Genomic DNA, 6,689 nt, shown 5'->3' with positions numbered 1-6,689 from the left:
AGCAATCGCCGCAAAACCCAAAGCCACAAACCAGCCACCATGTTTTAAACTCACAAGTTTTCTTTGATGAAATATGAAACATATTATATTCAAAGCAAGGACTTCAAAGAATAAATATCAAGGCCTGCAATGCCTCACTTTTACAAAGGCACGAAGCAATGTTGCTGCACAGGTTTGGTAATCAAATCAGGGTAAAATTAATCATCTTATATCCCTCGGAGACACACTTTCTTGTCCAGGGATTTCAGTTTTCATTTGCTGGATGATACACTTCTTAAATTCCCCTTGACCCCTAAAAGACGTACCTTTTACTCGAGTCATTCCCTTTGATTCCTATAAGACGTACCCTTTAGTCGATTATCCCCTTTGACCACTAGAAGACGTACCTTTTAGTCGAGTCATCTCCTTTGATTCCTATAAGACGTACCTTTTAGTCGAGTCATTTTCTTTGATTTCTATAAGACGTACCTTTTAGTCGAGTCATTTCCCTTGACCACTAGATAACGTAACTTTTAGTCGAGTCATTCCCTTGATTCTTAGAAGACGTAACTTTTAGTCGAGTCATTCCCCTTGACCCTAGAAGACATACCATTTAGTTGAGTCATTCCCCTGATTCCTAAAAGACGTACCTTTTAGTCGAGTCATTTTCTTTGATTCTTATAAGACGTACCTTTTAGTCGAGTCATCTCCTTTGATTCCTATAAGACATACCTTTTAGTCGAGTCATTCCTTTTGATTCCTATAAAATGTACCTTTTAGTCGAGTCATGCCCTTTAATTCCTATAAGACGTACTTTTAGTCAAGTCATTCCCTTTGATTCCTATAAGACGCACCTTTTAGTTGAGTCATCTCCTCTGATTCCTAAAAAATGTACCTTTTAGTCTAGCCATCCCCTTTGATTCCTATAAGACGTACCTTTTAGTCGAGTCATTTCCTTTGATTCCTATAAGACGTACCTTTTAGTCGAGTCATTCTCTTTGATTCCTATAAGGCGTACCTTTTAGTCGAGTCATTCCCCTTGATCCCTAGAAGACGTACCTTTTAGTTGAGTCATTTCCTTTAATTCCTATAAGACGTACCTTTTAGTTGAATCATTCCCCTTGACCCTAAGCATACGTACCTTTTAGTCGAGTCATTCCCCTGATTCCTAGAAGACTTACCTTTTAGTCGAGTCATTCCCCTTGACCCTAGAAGACGTGCCTTTTAGTCGAGTCATTCCCCTGATTCCTAGAAGACGTACCTTTTAGTCGAGTTATTCCCTTTGATTCCTATAAGACGTACTTTTTAGTCGAGTTATATCCTTTGATTCCTATAAGACGTACCTTTTAGTCGAGTCATTCCCTTTGATTCCTATAAGACGTATCTTTTAGTCAAGTCATCCCTTTTGATTCCTATAAGACGTACTTTTAGTTGAGTCATTCCCTTTGATTCCTATAAGACATACCTTTTAGATGAGTCATCCCCTCTGATTCCTAGAAGGCGTACCTTTTAGTCGAGTCATCCCCTTTGTTTCCTATAAGACGTACCTTTTAGTTGAGTCATTCCCTTTTACTCCTAGAAGACGTACCTTTTAGTCGAGTCATTCCCTTTGATTCCAATTACACGTACCTTTTAGTCGAGTCATTCCCTTTGATTTCTATTAGACGTAACTTTTAGTCGAGTAATTCCCCTTGACCCCTAGAAGACGTACCTTTTAGTCGAGTCATTCCCTTTGATTCCTATAAGACGTACCTTTTAGTTGAGTCGTTCCCCTTGACCCCGAGAAGACATACCTTTTAGTCGATTCATTCCCCTTGACCCCTAGAAGACGTACCTTTTAGTCGAGTCATCTCCCTTTGATTCCTATAAGACGTACCTTTTAGTTGAGTCATTCCCTTTGATTCCTAGAAGACGTAACTTTTAGTCGAGTCATTCCCTTTGATTCCTATAAGACGTACCTTTTAGTCAAGCCATTTTCCTTGACCCCTAGGAGACATACCTTTTAGTCGATTCATTCCCTTTGATTCCTATAAGACGTACCTTTTAGTCGAGTCATTCCTATTGACCACTAGATGACGTACCTTTTAGTCGAGTCATTCTCCTTGACCTCTAGAAGACTTACCTTTTAGTCGAGTCATTCCCCTAGACCCTTGAAGACGTACCTTTTAGTCGAGTCATTCCCCTGATTCCTAGAAGACGTACCTTTTAGTTGAGTCATTCCCTTTGATTCCTATAAGACGTACCTTTTAGTCGAGTCATCTCCTTTGATTCCTATAAGACGTACCTTTTATTCGAGTCATTATCTTTGATTCCTCTAAGACGTACCTTTTAGATGAGTCATCTCCCTTTGATTCCTATAAGACGTACCTTTTAGTCGAGTTATTCTCCTTGATTCCTATAATGATGTGACTTTCACAAAAGTCCTTTGATGATAAACTGGGGCAAAATTTAATTCTTGTGTTGCAATTTCACTTTTTTGGAAAATCTCTTTATAATAATCTTTGTTTGGGATAATTTTTCTTTTAGTTTTGATGTGATTTCAAGAACCTGCCTGGAGAATAGGGTGAAGAAATTGAAAGCATAGCAACAAGTTGATGAACTAGCAAGTCAGAAACCCGCCTGGAGAATAGAGTGAAGAAATTGAAAGCATAGCAACAAGTTGATGAAATAGCAAGTCAGGAACCTGCCTGGAAAATAGGGTGAAGAAATTGAAAGGCAAGCAACAAGTTGTAGAAATTGCAAGCCAGGAGCCCTCCTGAAGAACAGGGTGATGAAATAGCAAGTCAAGAGTCAAAGAAGTTGCATAGATATAATTTTTGTAATTTCATTTATATTTTTAACTTGTAATTTTCATTTGATGTAATGACAGAACCGCGGACCGGAACCTCGACGGGACCTCACTCGACACTCCAACTCGGTATAGTCCATCTTCTTTCAATCTTTTGAGATACGGGTCACTTGATTCCCTAATAACTTGAGGTAGGTAGGATGTCCTAATGTCAAGACCCGGTTGCTCTTTTTCCTTTTGTTTCTCTGAATAATGGTCGGGACAAAATTTTGGCTTGTTGTCTGCTTCTTTGTCTGAAAACACTTCGTGTTTACATTCAAAGGGGGCATGATGTACACACCTAATTTCGTCCCTCCCCGATATCATTTTTACCCATTTTACCTTATCCTATCGTGTACCCTCATCCATGTTATTATACTCTCCATAAAATGACAAAATAACAACCCAACTAATTTTATCTTATTCTAACAACCCCTCCCTATTAAAGTATAACACCTCACTCACCTCACCCCATACCTCTAACCCCACTTACCCACTTAACCCACCCCTCACATTTTTATTCCTTTTCCATAACAAAATGGGTCCCACAGGGAACCAATAGAAGAAAAATAACAAAATAAAGGGGAGAAAATATATCCACAAACAGGGACACGGACAAGGAGACAAGAAAAAGCAAAAAAAAAAAAAGAATATGCAAAGGAAGAGGGGCCCACAGTGAAAGATAATAACCTTCTTCTTTTTCTCTTTTCAATTCCACACAATTCATAAACCTGACCACATATATACATATACAGAGATCACGCCATAAAGGGGGAGAACATGCACCATCATCTTCTTCCATCATACACGTACACACATCACCCATATTTTTCCATGGATTAACACCATACGCACACACAACAAACAAAATCACGCACATACTCGAAGATCGACAACACGCACAGTAAAGAGAAGCAAGTCATGGAGGGTGTTTGACGGAATTCTGGTGAGAAACCCAGTTTCTATTCAAGTTTTTCTGGCGACCTCGGCGCCGGAGTCTGCTTCAATCGATTGTTGTTCGAATCAGTCTCCTAAACCCCAAAGTTTCTTTTTTTTTTCCTTCGATTCCTGAATGATATCTCGCCGGAATCCAACTATTTTAGTTGTCTTGGTCACTGTCTGCTCATCGAAGCTCAATTTCTGTAGGTTTTCGGGTTCGATCGGATTTACGGAGCTTCAGGTTTGACTGTCTTTGTGGTTTATTCTCGAAATCGGGTTTCAGATCCCTCGGTTTTTGTTCCTATTTTGGGGTTTAGTTTTCAGTGTGTCTCGACCAGTTTTGCGTCTCAAATTCCTTAATACGGAGTTGGAGTTCATCATTGAGAGTTTGGAGTTGGATTTCATCGCTGTGGAGATTCTCTATTCAGGGTTTCGGGTTCGGAGTTCTTCAACCCGTTATTATCAACGAAAATCAATTATTGAGGTCCAATTCTATTTTTTCTCCCTTTAATTTTTTTACGTAATCATGAATGATTTGTATGTTTTGGTATGCTTGAATCTTGATTGTGTATTGGTGGATGTTGGATTTGAAAACTTGAATTGATAATAGAAGTACGTGTTAATCACGGGTTAGTGGATTCGGGGGATTGAAATTTGATAAAAGATGAATAATTTAGTTGTTTTGATTCATTGTTATTGTTACTTCGCGTATAATTGTCAATTCCTCGATAATATTATGATAGATCGAGCGGGGTAGGCAAACAGTAGGCTTGGATAGACAAAAATTAGAATTTGTGGATTGTTGAGTAATGTGGAATGTTGAATGATTTTCTTTTCTCGCATTTGGAAATGTATTCATTTAGCCGGGGAATGCCTCGAGGGATTTGTATTGATTTATCTGAGGAATGCCCCGAAGTATCTTGTACTTGAAGATGGTGCACAGTCAAGGCCCGGAACGTCGGGTGGAGTTTGGTTTAGGATTAGTGTAGGATCAGTTTAGAATAAAGTAGGTTTATATTTCCGTATTTTTTTATTTTGGACTGTATAATTGGACTGGACACTATATTTTGGATTTATTTTATTTTGTGTGTTTGATTGATTGTTTTATGTGTTTTTTGTGTGGTTTATACATTCGTAATGTCAAATTAGCCGATACGCTCCACCAAGCGACTGTGGTCGAACCACGGGATCAAGGGGTGCCTAACACCTCTCCTCGGTCAATAGAATTCCTTCTCCAGAATCTCTGTTCGCAAATCAGTTTCAAAGAGTCAAAATCGTTTTGAAAAGGATTTCCAAAGGTGACTTGGCACATCGGATTATGCCAAGTGGCGACTCTGAGTCTTGAATGTAAAAATAATCTTTTTTCGAAATAAATTTTCATCTTTTTGTCACTTAATAATAAAACCTTTTCGAACTATAAAATTAATCTTTTTGGAGTTATGAAAAAGGGGTCTGACAAAAATACAACCAGAAACATTTGATTTTCGACATAAATCCATTAATATTTTTTTATTGGCAAGTCAATTTCCGACAACAATGGACTCTGTCGAAAACTTCAAATTAATCAATTTGGCCAGTTTTTGTTTCTCAATACCTAACTAATTAATTAATTCTTTGTAACATTCTTTATTTATTAGTATTCGTTGTGATTTTCTCAAATTTTTCTTCAAATCTCTCTGATATAAATGTTCAGAATATTTTTTTTTGAAAATTGTATCAAAACTATTTTATAATTTAACATATACGTAATGAAAAATTCACTCTCGATTCTACGAGATGTTTTTAGGTATGTTATGATGTGGACAAAGAAATTATAGCCAAGGAGTTTGTGACATCAATTTGTTTGTCTCAACAATAGGTCTCATCACGTTCTCTTGTTTGGTTTCAAAGAGTCAACTAGGGATAATTTTATGTTTTTATTAGGTAATTAATTAATAAATTAATTGGTATTTAATTAATTTATTTTCTCATCGTATTAATTTTTTTTAAACATTAAGTCAAGTCGTTATCAAGGCTAAATGCCTAAATATATGAAATTGAAAGTCATGAACTTTAGATTAGGAAAATGAAAATTGACAAAACCTTTTCGACTTGTCTTAATTAATTCTTGCATAATTGAACACTTATTTATGATAAGTACTAATTATTGTGTGTAATAATTATTATAGCAATCAACTGATCTAATAATTGCTCGATAAACTGCTAAACCAATAAAACTGATTAATAATGATAGATTCGGAAATTTTACTAAAGGGTTTAGACTATGATCAAAATTCAAAAATAAACACATAAAAAAGGTTAAAGTAATTATATTATATCGTATATAGACAGTATATTTTTTTTATAAAAGGATTTTTGATGAATGTAACAACTCGAAAATAATTATATTGATAGTAATATTCAATTATTACAACCCAAATAAGCAAGACAACATTAACAGAAATACAATACGTGGACATTTGGTTTCACAATAAGCATAAACCGTTTTGTCTAGTCAAATCTTATTTAACCAATTGATGATTGAGCCTGAATTCCAAATAAAACTATTCAACATTTGTTCTCTCTAATAAAGTTCTATTTAACCAAGAAGAAAGATAGCTTAGTAGGACTTTTTTATGGAGGATAAAAAAGCAAAGTCACCAACTACGGAGACTTGTTTGTGTAGTTTACCCGATCTGCCTCTTGAATTCCTCTCAACCCATCGCTCATATGTAGTCAGTTTGATTTACAACAACGAACTTCCTCAATATCGTTTTCGATTGACCTTTGACTTCTTTTATCGCCCATAAGTAGTAGTCAGTTTGGTTTACAACAACGTACTCTCTCAATATCGTTTTTGATCGACCATCAACTTTTTTATCGCTCATATGTAGTCAATTTAATTTACAACAATGAACTCCTTCAATATTATTTCTGATCGACCCTCATTGTTTTTTACCCGTAT

General features: G+C 36.2%; 1 long non-coding RNA gene across 1 annotated transcript; it reads left to right on the top strand.

Annotated features, from left to right (window-relative positions):
• The first annotated feature begins 3,318 nt into the window (after positions 1–3,318).
• On the top strand, positions 3,319–4,843 carry LOC124895447. The gene is made up of 2 exons (XR_007051719.1): positions 3,319–3,752; positions 3,953–4,843. It is a non-coding gene; the product is annotated as an uncharacterized LOC124895447 (long non-coding RNA).
• Positions 4,844–6,689: the final 1,846 nt, after the last annotated feature.

Source organism: Capsicum annuum, unplaced genomic scaffold, assembly GCF_002878395.1.
Source record: "Capsicum annuum cultivar UCD-10X-F1 unplaced genomic scaffold, UCD10Xv1.1 ctg82249, whole genome shotgun sequence".
In the NCBI taxonomy this organism is placed as follows: Eukaryota; Viridiplantae; Streptophyta; class Magnoliopsida; order Solanales; family Solanaceae; genus Capsicum; species Capsicum annuum.
The sequence above is the reverse complement of the archived record's forward strand: the minus strand, read 5'-3'. Positions and strand labels throughout refer to the sequence as shown.